This window comes from Misgurnus anguillicaudatus, unplaced genomic scaffold (genome assembly GCF_027580225.2).
Source record: "Misgurnus anguillicaudatus unplaced genomic scaffold, ASM2758022v2 HiC_scaffold_31, whole genome shotgun sequence".
NCBI lineage: Eukaryota > Metazoa > Chordata > Actinopteri > Cypriniformes > Cobitidae > Misgurnus > Misgurnus anguillicaudatus.
Window position 1 is genome coordinate 2,522,568 of NW_027395281.1, and position 16,514 is coordinate 2,539,081.

General features: G+C 35.5%; 2 long non-coding RNA genes across 2 annotated transcripts; both read left to right on the forward strand.

The window, feature by feature from the left end:
* Positions 1–437: 437 nt before the first annotated feature.
* On the forward strand, positions 438–4,875 carry LOC129453940 (uncharacterized). Its single transcript, XR_008647628.2, has 3 exons — positions 438–619; positions 755–822; positions 1,501–4,875. It is a non-coding gene; the product is annotated as an uncharacterized lncRNA (long non-coding RNA).
* Positions 4,876–15,030: 10,155 nt separating this feature from the next.
* LOC141362998 (uncharacterized) lies at positions 15,031–15,592 on the forward strand. Its single transcript, XR_012368524.1, has 2 exons — positions 15,031–15,271; positions 15,486–15,592. It is a non-coding gene; the product is annotated as an uncharacterized lncRNA (long non-coding RNA).
* The last annotated feature ends 922 nt before the right edge of the window (positions 15,593–16,514 follow it).

Sequence of the window (16,514 nt, forward strand, 5' to 3'; positions counted from 1 at the left end):
TCATGACACTTTTTAGCGATCGCACTGTTAAATTATTTGCCTTTTTCACTATAAAGTATTTGCATTTGTGATTTTACCGACTCTCCTGTTTACCCGTAAACTTATTTGATTATTTTGTGTTTTCTAGCTCGTCTGCCTGTTCCTGTCATCACCAGTAACTCAACACAATGTTCTTCATCATCATCATCAGAAAGCTCAAATTGTTTATTATTGTGTTCAGTGTTAAATGTGAGTGATGTGAGTCTGTCCTGGTACAAAGGAAACAGTTTATTGTCCAGCATCAGTGTGTCTGATCTCAACAACTCTCTTCATCTGGAGGTTGAATATCAGGATACAAACACATACAGATGTGTACTCAACAATAACATCACAAACCAAACTCAACATCTCAACATCAAGAATCTTTGTCAGACGTGTTCAGGTATGACTGCTGTGATTATTATTAGGTTTAATCTATGAACAGACAGACAGATTCAGTAACAGTTATGTCTCTTATTACTCTTCTAAGGTAACACCTCACTTTATATAATTGCGATCTGTTGTGTGGCTCTTGGATCTCTGATAATTGTAACTGCAATTCTGATGGTCTGGATCTACAGGAAACACAAAAACACAAATGGTAAATGTCAACAACAGCTCACAATATCAACTTTCCACCACAAAGTTTAGTAATAAATATAGTAAAAAAAATGTAAACATTGTTTTATGAACATGATTATCTGGTGTAGTAACATGTTTTCTGTCTCTGTAACAGTTCAAAGCGGTGAAGGGGAGCTCATATATGCCGATACAACATTTCACAAAAGACAAACACTTAAACCGGTGAGATCATTCATGTCATGTGTTGTTTTTCTATGTATCTTTCCATGGTATAACAGATTTAGATATGTGTTTGTGTGTGTGTGTGGGGGGTAGGAATAGTGTAATATCATGATTATTATGCTATAAACATGGTTTATGTGGACAAGACTTTAAATTGGATTGCATCTGTAGGAAAGCATAATGAATTCAAAGCCTGTTTTGATGCTTGCACTAGGATCATTTCAGATTCAAGACTCGTGTTCATACAAACTGATCATCAAAAACATGATATTTCAATACTACTAGACCTGTTCAAATAGAAAATATGCGTACATACGCATGTTTCGCAGTTAAACAACCTCACAGGAAATTGGACATGTAAGGTCATTAACATGCACAAACCTAAAGTGAGAAAAGTTGTCGAAATTTTAGCTTTTTTTTAGCGTGTTAGTGTGTGAGAGAAAATGTGAAAGATAAGAGCAGAAACACAGCAGGCCATAAAAGGATTTGTTATTTTTAACAATACACTCAAAGACAAATCTCACTGTATTAACATATAGCATTCATATATATTCTGTACCGTTATATAATCATGTTAAAGCGTATTTGTGTGTGTGTGTGTGTGTGTGTGTGTGTGTGTGTGTGTGTGTGTGTGTGTGTGTGTGTGTGTGTGTGTGTTGTGTGTTTCTATCTGTGCAGGGAGCTCCAGTAGAGGATGATGTGGTGTATGCAGGAATCATGAGTCGATGAACAAACTTTGAACACTGAGTGATGCTAAGAAGATAAAAAATATCTGACCACAGTCACAGATGAGTACAGAGTAAAAACAGAAGTTCAGATAGTTCTGGATCTTTAGTTGTTATCAGTAGAAACACACAGTTTCTATAACAAAACCATTTAAAGTGATAATGTTATTAAAAAACTTACAGGCTTCATTCAATGCTTTATTCTGATTGGTTAAAAAGATGTTATAATTTCCTCATATACAGCAGGGGTGTGAAACGGCCTGCAGGCCAAACATGGGCCACTACAGTGTCCAATACGGCCCGCATTATTAAATATTAAATTTTATTTTTCAAAATCCTTTCAGGTTGGACTGTGTTTAGTTTAACTTCACGTGGTCCTCGTGCACCCAATGATTCTGCCGTTTTCGCGGGCGTGACTCTTCCAGTAGACGCCAAGAAAAGCAGCAGTCGTGTGCCTCATGCAAAGCGTTCTGGGAAGCAGAAATCCTGATCAAGTTTTTAAGTTTTTTTTCTGCATTTGGTTCCCAGAAACGCTTTGCAAAATGCTGTACTTTTAATTGTTATTTTCCTATAAAGATAAAGTCTTATTAATGTTTAATTTTCATTTATCTTTTGAACAAACAGAAATTTCTAACAGTATAGTGCTTGTATTTTAACCATGTAAAAAAAGATGTCTGTAGTGTCCGTGATGTCACCCATAGGGTTCTGAAGATTGTTTTTGAAGCCAATAGTAGGCTTTGCCTGCCGTCATCATCTTGGCCACGCATCACTGCGCATCACTCGCGGATATCCGAAAGTGGGTAAAGACGTGAGTGAAGTTGAGATGGCTGTTTGCTGAAACCACGCCCACCTAGCTCAATTCTGACAGCAACTGTCACTCAAATGGCCACGCCCTTAATTATGCAGAACTTTAAGGCTTAATATAATTTAAACCGATGAGTTACAAAAATCACCCTCCTCACAGATGTACAGACCAAAAACAAATTTTGTACCAGGCTGTAAACATAATCTTGCAGGCTTCTTTTGCTGTTTTTTAAAAGTCTTACAGTAAGACATAAATCTCACTGGACTTCAGAATGAAGCAAGAGGCCACAAGACCTGTGGGGACTAAACCGACCAAAACCACAAACCTATAGACTAAAATAAATGTGTGAGGTCAGTTCTTCAGTTGATGTTCATCTCAGATCTTTTTTTATTTATTTAACCTTTATTTAGCCAGGTCAGCACGTAGAGAACACATTCTCAATTGAAACGATGACCTGGCCAAGATAAAGCAAGGTGCAAGACAACAAGTAGTTCCACATAAAAAAATTACACAAATAATACATGAAATAACCACAAGATAATAAATAAAGTACAAGTCTTCAAGACAATAAATTAAACAATATATACAAATTAATATATCCTAATCTGTAAAAAAAAGCAAAAATAAATGTAATATAAAATTATAAAAAGGAGGTCAGCAGGTACAACAAATTGGCAAAAGCTCTGATAGGCGTGCTTTAAAAGAAGTGAGAGAGACGGTGTTCTCAAGTTTCAGGGTCTTTTGTAGCTCATTCCAGTCTGCAAACTTGAAGGAGCTACGGCCAAAATAAGTATTTACTTTAGGTATTACTAGAGAAATATATTTTCTGGAGCGTAGGTTACGAACAGATGAGGCAATGGTAAGAAGAGAGTTCAGATACAGAGGGGTTTTGTGTAAAATTTATTTATATATGGGTCAGACGTCGAGTATGTAAAGAAGGCAACCCACTAGTGCGTATAAATCACAATGGTGGGTATTAAAAGATGGTCCAACCAGACTCTCGTACATTCATTTCATTTGTACAGAGAGTCTGGCCATGCTCCATTGCAAAGCGTTCTTTCTGTTAAGGAGGGTCTTCTGTTGAAGTTTAAAACTATTAGATCTGTCCAGTGTCACTCAGGATCTGCCATAGGCGATCGCTAACGTGTGGTCGTGATGTATATCATGCACCGAAACTGAACGGAAACAACAAGTCCGAATAATCAGAACAACAAAATTTAGCAAACCTGGTTCTTGCTCCGGCTTTAACTCCTGTATATTTTTGCTTTTTGATCTGGCTTTCGAAGACTTTAGAGAGGCATGGCAAGATCGATATTGGTCTTCATCTGATCTTATCTATCTTTTCTATCTCACATCTGTTCAAATGATATCAAGTTAACTTAAGTTCTGTTGCTATGGGGTTACTGTTATGTTTTTTGTGGTTGTTGAGGTGTTTGGGGCTTTGGTTGTTTTCTGGCCCAGGTCAAATAAGATCACAGTAAATTCTCTGTGATATCATGAGATATAAGATTAATATGTACAGTTAGATGTTTGTTCAAATCCCTAATGATGAGTGTCAAAGCAAATGGAAATGGAGCATAAATGTATAATATAAACTAACAAAACCAGATTAAAACACAGATCATAGATTGTATTTTCTTATTTCATAGATTGTATTTTCTTATTTCAGTTTAAGGTTATGAAGTAAAAGAAAGAATAAAGAGAAGCAGCAGAGATGAAAGAGGAACTAGGCTATTTGTGGATAAAGTGTTGAGAAATATGAGCTCATGGAAATCTGAGACCTCATGGACATTTCCGCTGTTTTGTGTTGGTGTGTGAGATTAAAGGATATAACCACAAACAATCCTGCAATATTATTAGTTAGTAGAAATGTTAATTCAGTAACATGGCTGCTTGCTAAAATCTTGTTTACATTTTGATCTTGAGCTCTTACTCTTTTATCAATGACTTTTATTTGTTCAGATGAATGTTTAGTCTTTGACCCTCATCACACCTACAGCTCTTATATGAGAGTCATGTGATATAGAGAGATTTGTGTAAATTTGAAAGCAAATTGGAAAATGTATATTAAGTTTCATGGTTCATAAAAGTGAGGAGTTGAAGATGAGGAACGACCTCCTGAGTTTGTCTGTGTCTGTGCAGGTTTTTTGCAGATGTTAAATGATGCGTAGCTTTCTGAGGATGTAAGCGTCTCTGTCCTCTCCTGCACAGAGCGTCTGTGTTAGCAGTCCAGTTTATCATCCAGCTTCACTCATAGATATTTGTAAATCTTTATAAACTCAACAGACTCTAATTGAGGCCTCAGCCTCCTGAAGTTCACCACCATGAACTATGGGATGTCACTTCCTTCATCTCATTCATCTTCAGCTTCATATATACATTATGTTATGTGTAAAAACAGTATTCACAGACAAAACTTTGCATTTTTATATGTTTAGTAATTCATTTTAAATTTGTTTATGCTACAGTTCAAATTCGATGAATTTATTGGTTGTGTTCATGAAATATATTCTTAAATTATAATAAATCTCTTTATTTACAAACATATGTTCATCTTTTTATATTTTAAACAGTATATTTATTGATTTTTACAGTAAACAGATCTTATCAGTGTTCAGTTCAGCTGTGTCAGATTACACTGCAGCGCCCTCTAGTGTTTAAACATGAAAACACACTGATAACTATTACACATACACTTATACAACAGTTATCAAAAAAATCAATCAATTAAATTTGGAAATAGTTTTATATATAGTTTTTCTATATATATATTATTCTTACAAAGTGTGTAGAAATGATTTGTTAAAGAAAGTAAAGTGTATGTGTGTGTTGTATGTGATCTTCAGTAATATAATCTGTTTTTGTGACTTGATAATTCAGTACTTAAGATTGTGTGTGTATAAATCTCGATGATTTAAAGTTACTTGACTGACTGACATAATGATTTCAAATAAGCAGAGATTATCGCTAAATGTGTTCGACTTCATTCCGGATGACGTCAATGTACCGCGAGAGCGAAGAATCATGAGGAGAAATGACATCGCATTGTTCTCGCGGTATTTTGACGTCATCCGTCTGCCGGACCTCAAACAAGTCTGCATAATTTTTGTGTTTCAACCCAGCCAACATTGCAAGGTGGGGCCCATGTGGGCCCCATATGGGCTTCCTATGTGGGCCCTATATGGGTTTGTCCATGGGTTCCACTATGGCCCCACGTGGGTTGCCCACATGAATTTGATATAGAAACTGAGTGGGGCTTATGTGGGGCCCAGCTGGGCAACACACATGGGGCCCATGTGGGCCCTATATGGGCCCCATATGGGCTTCCAATGTGGGCTGTACATGGGTTTGTCCATGGGTTCCACTGTGGCCCCACCTGGGTTGCCCACATGAATTTGATATAGAAACTGAGTGGGGCCTATGTGGGGCCCATGTGGGCAACACACATAGGGCCCATATTGCACCCACGTAAGGAAGCCCACGTTACATATCAGGGCCCAGAATGGATTTTTAATGGGTACTGGACTGGTCCCTTATTATAAAATAATAATACTTTTAATGCTTAATTGTAATTTACTTAAATAATATATTTGTTTTAAATTGAAAACCGATAAAAGCAAATCATTTCAGTTCGGTAAATATCAGATTTCAGCATAAATATTCAACAGTTCATTCATCTGTAACATCACAAAACATGAAGGAGGTGCAATATGAGAAATCAAATTAAAAAACTGTAAAGGTTCAATATATCAAAATACTTTATTGTCAATTTATAACAATACAATGCTAAAATAATCATGAACATTTAAAAACTGCTAAGGCAGGTAATGACTAACAATTTAACATAACACTTAAAATAAGCATTGAAAGAAGTCAAACTCTTAAAATACTTCGAACTCAAAAACAACACAAACATTGCTCACTCTTCTGGAGATGGTCTTCTGATCATCAATTCATCTTTGCTCAAACGTTTTATGAAGAACTTCCAAAGCATCCACAGCCAAACTCATTAAATGTCCTTGCACGTTTGCTTTGATTCATCCCTGTGCAGTCCGTGAACTTGTACCGTAGTATTACATTTTGTAAAAACACAACTCAGGATAAATTACAAGTGTAACAGTTGTGAGAGACTCCTGCTGCTCCGATAGAAACCGTATCCTTGCGCCTGAGCGGAAATTCTTGTAGTTTAAATGTTTATCATCTTTATAGTAATTTTAAAAGTCTGCCTATTTTAGCAAAGATTATTTAAAATATGATATTATATTATGTGATAAAAATCACAATTAAAAACATTTGAAGCAGGACTACTTTGTCAAGCGTAATGTGTCGTTGCAGTGAGCAGATCGTAATGAGGTCTCCTTATATGAAACACCTGACTCCACTAATCAGACTCCTTTCAGAATGTTTGAAACATTTCTTTAATTAACACACTTATCAAACTGATGAACTTTCTGACATTTCTTATTCACTCATGCTCAGCTGTGCAAATTAAAATTAATAATTGGCAGGTAAACATTACAAATATCACAAATAAATGTTAACAATAATGCATTTTTATTTAAAATGTTTTATACTGATCATATCCTATCTGTGATATTATTTGCTCTTTGTATAAAAGTGACTATAAACCAAAAGTAATAATTTTAAGAGTTTAAATGTATATAAAATGTATTTTAAGGATAAAATGTTTTGCCCACATAGGTGCCATGAGGGCCCCTACATTATTATCCCACATGGGCAAACCTATATGGGGCCCACATAGGGAAACCCACATGGGACCCACATAGTCAACCCACATGGGACCCATATATTGCCCATGTTAAGCCCATGGCCACATGAAACCCATGTTGCCCATATGGGACCCATGTGGGGCCCACATATCAATGTTAATTAAATGTAAAAAAAATGCATTTTTATTTAAAATGTTTTATACTGATCAAATCATATCTGTTATATTATTTGCTATTTGTTTAAAAGTGACAATCAACCAAAAGTTATTATTTTAAGATTGTAAATGTATAAAGATATATTTCAAGCATACATTTTTTTTGCCCACATAGGTGCCATGAGGGCCCCACATTATTATCCCACATGGGCAAACCTATATGGGGCCCACATAGGAAACCCACATGGGACCCATATATATTGCCCATGATAAGCCCATGGCCACATGAAACCCATGTTGCCCATATGGGACCCATGTGGGGCCCACATATCAATGTTAATTAAATGTAAAAAATAATGCATTTTTATTTAAAATGTTTTATACTGATCAAATCATATCTGTTATATTCTTTTCTATTTGTTTAAAAGTGACAATCAACCAAAAGTTATTATTTTAAGATTGTAAATGTATAAAGATGTATTTCAAGCATAAAAATGTTTTGCCCACATAGGTGCCATGAGGGGCCCACATTATTATCCCACATGGGCAAACCCATATGGGGCCCACATAGGAAACCCACATGGGACCCACATATATTGCCCATGTGAAGCCCATGCCCACATGTAACCCATGCTGCCCAGATGGGACCCACGTGGGGCCCACATGTCAATGTTGGCTGGGAATGCACAGGAATGATTTTGCAGACGTCACACACAATCTGATTGAGACACAACCTAAATATTTTGTTTCTGGGTTGCATCAGTTATGCTATGAAAGAGACGCCAGTAATTCTTTGTATCCACTGAAAGAGTAGAAGTGAAATAATGAAAGCATCCCCAGCTAGAAATAAAAAGTAGAACGTTCCCTGAAAGTTCCCGAATGTTCCCAAAAACATTCTGCCAACGTTAAAAGCGGCTAGTTTTTTTTAAGTTCTAGGAACGTTTCTGTTGTCTGAACGTTAGAGTAATGTTACATTTTACCATTTTAAACGTTATGACAATGTCATGTTTTAATGTTCAAACAATGTTTAAATCAACAACTGTTTATTATATTGACTTGTTTAATTGTTATGTAAATGATAGAGAAACATTGCATTTTATTATTTTATAAAATATTATTTCTGTAAGCAGTAAATATATTGCTGTAGAAAACTCAATTCACTTACTAGGTTTAGATGTTGATGTTTGTTTCATTTTAAGTCACCCTTATTGTGATTAGTGTTTGTTTTAGTTGGTCTCTTGACACTTGACTTTTTGCTTGCTAGTTTTTTCCTGGTTGTGTTAACTTTGTGTTAATGCACCACATTTGTTATGAACATGCCAAGTTAATAGTGTAATTCTGTGGTGTTTGGTACATAATGGTAAAGATCATCACCAAATTCATTTACTAATCAAAACTTTATTTTCTGTCAAAAATGTAAATGAGATCCAGCACTTTCACAGCAGTTTGTCATTAAGGAGTTTTAGAAACTTTGGACAAAAAAACTGTTGTATAATTGGGATGCACAAACATCAAGAATCAGACTATGAATCTCAATCATGGTGACAATTAAATGAAAAACTTCATGCTGCAATGCATGCTGGGTATTAACAAATTACAAACCTCATTCAGGACTCCCAGCATGCACTGCAGCATGGATAAATAAGGATTTTTTTAACAATTTTAATTGTCACCATGATTGAGATTCATAGTCTGATTCTTGATGTTTGGGCATCCCAACTATACAGCGGATATTTTTTGTCCAAAGTTTCTAAAACTCCTTAATGACAAACTGCTGTGAAAGAGTTGGATCTAATATACAATATTGGCAGAAAATAAACTTTTGATTAGTAAATGAACTAGGTAATGATCTTTACCATTATGTACCAACAACCACAGAAATACACTTATAACTTTTCATAACAAATGTGGTGCATTACCACAAAATTAACACAACCAGGAATAAACTAGTAGGCAAAAAGTCAAGTGTCAAGAGACCAACTAAAACAAACATGAATCACAATAAGGGTGACTTAAAATGAAACAAACATCAACATCTAAACCTAGTAAGTGAATTGAGTTTTCTACAGCAATATATTTACTGAACATTCAGAAATAATGTTTTATAAAATAATAAAATGCAATGTTTCTCTATCATTTACATAACAATTAAACAAGTCAATATAATAAACAGTTGTTGTTTTAAACATTGTTTGAACATTAAAACATGACATTGTCATAACGTTTAAAAATGGTAAAATGTAACATTACTCTAACGTTCAGACAACAGAAACGTTCCTAGAACTTAAAAAAAACTAGCCGCTTTTAACGTTGGCAGAATGTTTTTGGGAACATTCGGGAACTTTCAGGGAACGTTCTTAGAACTTTTTATTTCTAGCTGGGTACACACAGAGATCATGCAGACTCCACAGAAAAAGTCCACCTGACCTAACAGGGCTCAAATCAGAGACCTTCTTGTTGTCAGGTAACAGTGATACCCACTATGCTTTAACATGATGTGTTAAAATGGGTCAGGGCTGTTTTGGTGGCAAAAAGGGGACATACACAATATTAGGCAGGTGGTCATATGTGACCCTTTGTGTAAGGTGCATCCCATCTTTGTCTCCCACCTAAAGAAAATTCATGACATAAAACATCTCTTTTGGTTGCTAGCTATATTTTTCTGGTGTTTGATTACAGCAAATGTATGATTAAGTAATGTTTTTATAAAATGTCATAAAACTACATCTTGTGCAACCTTCAGCTTGGGAAGCACTGTCCTAAAAAATGTTGGACTGTTTCAACTCATAGTTGTGTAAAATATACACAAACGAAACATCAGTTTGGACTTCAGATTGATTAAAACATTCAGTGCATGTGAACACGAGAGAGCTTAAGAGCTGTGAAGACTAAACCCCACCATAACCACAAACCTATAGACTAAAATAAACGTGTGAACTCAGTTCTTCAGTTAATGTTTATCTCAGATCTTCATCTTATCTTATCATCTTAATATCTCACATCTGTTCATCTACTGAAGCTGATGAGATTCATGTCTTGTGTCTCTTCAGATATCTCCAGTTGTTTCTTAATTTGAATTTTTTGTGTTTTCTTTAACAGTCAGAAGTAGAGTGATGTCTGTTGTTTAGTGCTCAGTGTTTCTCTAAAATCTACAAACATCACAGTCACCTGATCTCAGTCCAACATCTCCATATAAACAACATTTATTCACACTTATATCTCATATAAATGACTGTAAACTCAAATGATATCAAGCGCACTTAAATTCTATTGCTATGGGATTACTTGCATGTTTTTTGTGGTTGTTGAGGTGTTTTGGGCTATGTTTGTTTTCTGGCCCAGGTGAAATAAGATCAAATCCAATTCTCTGTGATATCATGAGATATAAGTTTAACATGTACAGCTAGATGTTTGTTCAAATCCCTAATGCTGAGTGTCAAAGCAAACGGAATGGAGCATAAATGTATAATATAAACTAACAAAACCAGATTAATACCCAGATCATAGATTGTATTTTCTTATTTAAGTTTACGGTTATTAAGTAAAAGAAAGAATAAAGAGAAGCAGCAGAGATGAAAGAGGAACTATAGTCTTTTTGTGGATAAAGTGTTGAGAAATGAGCTCACGGAAGACCTCATTGACACTGACGCTGTTTTGTGTTGGTGTGTGAGATAAAGGTGGCTGTGCAGGGAGTTTTTTTGCAGATGTAAAATGATGCGTAGCTTTCTGAGGATGTAAGCGTCTCTGTCCTCTCCTGCACAGAGCGTCGTGTTAGCAGTCCAGTTTATCATCCAGATTCACTCATAGATATTTGTAAATCTTTATAAACTCAACACTGTCACTGTTGATCACAGACTCTAATTGAGGCCTCAGTCTCCTGAAGTTAACCACCATGAACTACATGTGTGATGTCACTTCCTTCATCTCATTCATCTTCAGCTTCATATATACATTATGTTATGTGTAAAAACAGTATTCACAGACAAAACTTTGCATTTTTAACATGTTTATGATAATTCATTTTTATTTATGCTACAATTCAAATGTGAGGAATTTAGTCAAGACTTTAATGGTTGTGTTCATCAAATGTATTCTTAAATGATAATAAATCTTTGGATATATATATGTATATATATATTGATTGATTTTTAAACATGTCTGATCAGTGATCAGTTCAGCTGACTCTTAATGCAGATTACACTGCAGCGACATCTAGTGTTTAAACATGAAAACACACTCATATAACTATTACACATACATTTATACAGTTATCAAATAATCAATCAATCAATTAAATCTGGTTATTTTTTTATATTTATGTATGTTATTCTTACAAAGTGTGTAGAAATTATTTGTTAAAGAAAGTAACCTGTATGTGTGTGTTGTGTGTGAGTCTTGAGTAATAAACTGATTTTTGTGACATATAAGATTTACTTACGTACTTAAGATTGTGTTTATGAGTTCTCGATGATTTAAGTCACTTGACTGACAGATGAAATAATGATATCAAATAAACAGAGATTATCGCTTGATGTGTTCAACTTCATGCCGGATGACGTCAACATACCGCAAGAGCAAGCGAGAAATCATAAGAAGAAGCTTGATGTCTCATTGTTCTCGCGGTGATTTGACGTCATCCGCCTGCCGTACCTCAAACAAGTCTGCATATTTTTTGTGTTTTAATGCACTGGAATGATTTTGCAGACGTCACACACTATAGATCTGATTGAGACACAACCTAAATATTTTGTTTCTGGGTTGCACCCACAATGACTAAAAGCAACAATTACTAAACGACTAAATCAACAGAGAGACAGATCTAAATCCACTATCATTTACTAATGAATTTACATCAGTTCATTTTATGCTATGGAAGAGACGCCAGTAATTTTCTGTCTCCTCTGAAAGAGCAGAAGTGAAATAATGAAAGCATCTGTCAGTGAACCGGGTCCACGGTTGCCAGATCAAAGACTTCCTAGCATTTCGCCTCCCTCACAAAAAATATTGTTACTGTATATTTTCATATATTGTTTATTATTTGTAGAATATAAATTGGATATAGAAAAATATTTCAATACAATCATTAAAGCCTAAAAATAATGTAATATATTACATCTTAAAAACATCCAAAGTGAACAAACTAAAAAACACTGCGGACTTGGCAACACTGCACTGTCATTCTTCTGCTCTTAGGGGTTGTGCACACCAAAACTTTTAAACGCAGCTGAAAACGCCAGGGCTGCGTTCAGCCCCAACAAAACGTTGCACAACGTTTATTAAACAGAAACGGTGATGCATTGAACACCCTGTTGTGATGACGCAAGAGTTGCAACTACGGTAGCTGAGAGGCCATTCTTTGTGTTCTTTTATAAATGTTTCTGGTGAAATCGTTATAAATGTGTGTTTAATACTGTAAAATACCCTCGATGTTACAGTCACTGACCTTGCTGTCCAGAATGAAAGACAACACTCCAACTTGAACCCATTGAGCGAGCTGTCTCTTTACTATCGCGTGGTTTTATACATCTTCTGACACACCCACCAAACAAGAGAAAACGCATCTAAAACCTGTTGCATTCCGTTGCACACCGTTTCAAGGAAACATGTCGTTCAACCCGGAAACCGTAGCAAAACGTTGCGCACCGGTGTGAGATTGAACGTGCCCCTGGACAACGCCAAATGTCAGCTGTTTTTTCAGCTGAGTGCCAGCTTTCTTCAGCTAAGACGGTTGGTTGCCGCAATACTTGTAACGCCCCTCCTTAATTTAATTTTGCCAAAAAAATCCCAGTGATGAAGTTTTCTGAACAATGTTTATTAACGTTTCTGTAGTTCACATTAAATCTTCTTTTCATTTAAGTTTAAAATGCAACCTTACATTATGTCTACATCTGTGCAAGTAATGACCACAGTGCAGTAATGTAAAGTATTCAGCAATCATGACATGAATTTATGTTTTTACCATGTTGGGTTTTTCTTTCATGGATTAGGGACCCCCTAAATAACCTTGCCACCCCATTTATAAAAGGTTGACACAAGTTTGCAACTCCTCAGGTTAACATGGGATTGTCGTGTATTGGTGAAAACAATGTGACACAATATTTTGTGCATGAAACAGTTACAGGGGGTATAATAATACTTTCTTCCTTACTTATCTGTAGCCCTAATAATCACGCGCGTCTTGTAAAGTGAACTTTGGTGCGTTGTACAAAGTGAAACCATTCTATCACACGTAGCGAGTAAAGACAAGCCCATCATAAAGTGATGTGAGTTAGAGAGGCAGGACTAAAGAAATACTAATCCAATCATATTAGCGATGTGAGTTACGGAGGCGGGTAATGCAGAGAACGAAAGCTGTTAACTGTTTGTGTACCATAAAGCGTTATTTTTACAGAACGGGATTGCAAAAGTTTTCTAATCTCATTTAAGATTCCTGAAAAAAAAAATATAATAAGTAAAAAATAGAAAACACAAGAATAAGACGGACATCAATGGTTATATATAAATACAGATTAATTGTTTGGTCGAAATTATTGCTAGTGACAAATCAGTCTTCCCTGAATATTGGAAGTGTCAGAACTTTGCCTTGAAGTCTTGTGTTGTATTTGTATTTTGTCATGGTGGCAGGGTTCTGGCAGTCCCAAGCAGTATGTGGAGGCTCATGTGTTAGGATGTGTAAGATGGAACCCAAGTGCAGACAGAGATTTGGATGAACACAAACTCTTTATTAAATAAACAGAAAACAAAGGCCCACGAGGGGGCAAAACAACATAAACAGGATAACTAAATAAGACAGAGTAAACACTAAACTGGACAAGAAATAGAACTAGACTACTAAACTGGATAACACTTAACAATAAACTGACTGAACACTAAATATACAAAACACTTGATATGACTAGATTTTACAGAGAACTCACAGACATGAAACTATGGCATCAAAGAACAATGAACAAGCACAGAACAACAAACACAAGGACCTTAAATAGGGGAGAACTAATGAGGACAACAGGTGACATGGGTTAAACAATAAAGAGGATGACAAGGGAGCGGGGTGAAAGTGACAAGACACCGGGAACACGTGGTCTAGTAAACCAATACTGAGACCACGTGAACCCCCACAAAACATGGGTCTGTCATGATTCTGCCACAAGACTAGATTAAACAAAGGACAAGATGGCAGAACCATGACATCATGCCTTGTTTATTGTGGCATGTGCCTCTGGTGTCTTGTCTTTTGTCCCCACCCTCTCGTTCTCCTGCTTATTAGTAATCATTGGTTTTCTCCCATCACCTGTTCCCGCTCGTTATCTTGATTGGTTTTTTTCTATTTAATGTTATTGTGTCCTTAGTTCTGTGCAGGATCATTTTGTATTGTGCTCGTGTCCGTGTCCGTTCTAGGCAACCTATATCTTGTCAAGTTTATTGTTATTTGTCTTTATATCGTGTTCCATGTTCTGTACCCCTTTGTGGGTGTTTTGTTTCTGTGTTTAATAATAAAGTCTTTTCTGTTCTCCCCAACACCGTCTGCTATTGGGTTAATTCGTCCGCTGTTCCTCACAGGTAGGGACATGTCCCTAGCGTCCCACCCTAAATCTATGCCCATGCCACCTGCTGGACTACATCAATCGTGCAATTTAAGTATAATTTTATTTAATAAAAAAATAAACATCTTAATAATTAAATAATAATTTAAATACAGTAACACCTCACATTTAACTTTTAATCATCCTGTATATTCATTGAAAGTGTTGTGAGGTCTCAGATCTTCTGTAAGATGTTTAGTGTGACCAGCAGAGGGCTGTGATGAAGATGTGAATATAAACACTGAACTGAGACCTGTGAGGATTAAAACTTACATGAAATCATTCAGTCAGTCAGGGTCTATTCATTACTCTCTTATCTGATAAAGATTGATTTATTATGAACTTTATGAGTGTCAGATTAATATAATGTTATGAATTATTATGGACTGTTATTTACTGAAGAAAATGTCTGATGTGATTTTATTCTGCTTGAGTTTGTGGAGTCTGCTGGGTAAGTCATCTCTGCTTTTATAACTTCACTTCAGTTTTAGTCAAACTTTATATAAGTGATTTATTAGACATGTGGTTAGTAACAACGATTTCTAATTGTAACTGTACTGCCAGAATTAAAGGAGATTTTTAGGTTAATGTCATTTCAGAACTCGCAGAAGACACAGAGAGAAATTAATTGTGTTTGTAATTCATCTTGTTGTTTATTTCTTCAGGTGTGTTTAGTGAGTTTGTGTCAGTGATGGAGGGAGATTCTGTCACTTTATCTGTCAGTCTCACTGAAACACAAAGAAAAGAGGGAATCACCTGGAAGTTTGGACCTCAGTACATCACCATAGCTGAAATCGAGGTTGAGGACAATAAAATCAGTGTTTATGACAAAGATAGAGCTGATGGGAGATTCAGAGACAGACTGAAGTTGGATCACAGTGGATCTCTCACCATCACAAACACCAGAATCACAGACGCTGGACTTTATCAACTAATCAACACCAACACAAATAACCAACTCAATATATTCAACATTACTGTCTATGGTGAGTAAAGAACTGATCAATATTTAAATATAAAAATGTGATTTCTGTTCCCATTTTAATATTTTTACCTAAAGCTTAATGTCATCATACATTATTTGTTATTTTTTTGCTTTAAACTCTAAGAAAGGATGTGTTCATTTTTTTAAACGTTTTGTGAAACACATTATATGTAATTTTGTGTTAATTCTTTGTTATAATAACACTGTTATAATAATAACAGAGATTTTTGTATTCTGGGACAACGCATTTAGTGTATTGTCCATAACTGATTGTGTTGTTTTTAACACATCTGTTCTAAGAGTGTATATTTTACAATTTATATTAACTGACAAATAAAATCTTATTAGATGAACTTATCAGATATTATATATTCTTCATTTAATTTATTCTTTATTATTTTAAAGCTCGTCTGCCTGTTCCTGTCATCAGCAGAGTTTCTTCACCATTATCATCAAGCTCAATCTGTTTATTATTGTGTTCAGTGTTGAATGTGAGAGATGTGAGTCTGTCCTGGTATAAAGGAAACAGTTTATTGTCCAGCATCAGTGTGTCTGATCTCAACAACAATATCTCTCTTCATCTGATGTGTCTGGATGATTCTTACAGCTGTGTGGTGAACAATCCCATCAGTAATCAGACTCAACATCTCAACACTGATCTCTGTCAGACGTGTTCAGGTACGACTGTGTTAGTGTTTATTTAATTTAA